This window comes from Triticum dicoccoides, chromosome 1A (genome assembly GCF_002162155.2).
Source record: "Triticum dicoccoides isolate Atlit2015 ecotype Zavitan chromosome 1A, WEW_v2.0, whole genome shotgun sequence".
Classification (NCBI taxonomy): domain Eukaryota; kingdom Viridiplantae; phylum Streptophyta; class Magnoliopsida; order Poales; family Poaceae; genus Triticum; species Triticum dicoccoides.
This window is the reverse complement of record NC_041380.1, coordinates 330,560,926-330,562,183: the sequence shown is the minus strand read 5'-3', so window position 1 is coordinate 330,562,183 and position 1,258 is coordinate 330,560,926.

Genomic DNA, 1,258 nt, shown 5'->3' with positions numbered 1-1,258 from the left:
GTTGTTGTGACTGCATTCTGTTATTGTATACCATGTGAGAAATAAATCGAATTTGGCTATACTAAATACATGAGAAACAAATACAATTGCTATATTTCCAAGTTGTTAAGCATGCTTAGTTTGGTTAACTACCTGATCTTCTATTAGGAGTATGTTATATTGTGCAATGTGGTGCTCAGTTAACGTTTGGTTCATTTGTAGTGGTGTTTAGTTAACTGCTTGGTTCAATTCTGCAATGCGATGTTCAATTGTTGTGGCTGCATTCTGTTATTGTATACCATGTGAGGAATAAATCAAATTTGGCTGCACATAATACATGAGAAACATATACAAGTGCTTAATCATGCTTGGTTTGGATAAATGGGTTTTCCATGTGGCTTGAATTAATCTGATGAATCTGCAATGTGCTTATTTATCATCAACATATTTTACTGATAGCATGCGAACCCTTACTTAACTAGATGACTAACTACCTTATATGTGTTGCAGGGAAACAATGGGAAGAACTGAGGTTTACCAGATGGTACTAACTATTATACCTTTCCGTTTTTTATTCCTTTGCCCCATTTCCAATATAGAGAAGATATTTATGCACATCCTGGTTTTCAGGGGTCACTGATGATTACCTCTCAAACCACCTCTGTGGTCAGGAGGCGAGGAAAGTTTTCATACAACACCCACGGTTTAATATTGAAGTGTTCCTGAAGAGGTCGAAGGATGGACGGTCAATCATCCACAGGCACTAGCCTAAAGTTGCAAAGACCTTCAACATGAATGAAGGCTCAATATTAGCCTTCTACTTCAGTAGTTTTCTAGATGAGATGCATCTGTCCATGTACTGTCTGTGATGCTAATTTTGAAAGGTTCTAGATGTTGCATGTGAAACTTGGCGCTGGTGCAGTTGTGTAATGGGGTAGCTGAGTGCTGAAGCTATATCATGTTGTACTTGGATGTATTTCAATTATGAAATCCTGCTTCCTTAATATGGAAATTAAATATATTATGTGCTTCATATGAATGTCGATTAGATTAGTAAATGCATTATTAATAATAGGGCAATTAGCCTGCTAATTGGGTTTTCCTATTGCGAACGGTTATTGAGAAAACATCGTGGGCGATTACCTCGGGCAACACCCATAGTTTCTAGGAATAAACCATGTTGGATCAATGAACAATCACACACGACATTCCCTTGAAAATTGTTTGCGTTATGCCACCTTGCACAAACGTTTTCCTTGGAGTGACTGTGTGGGATGTA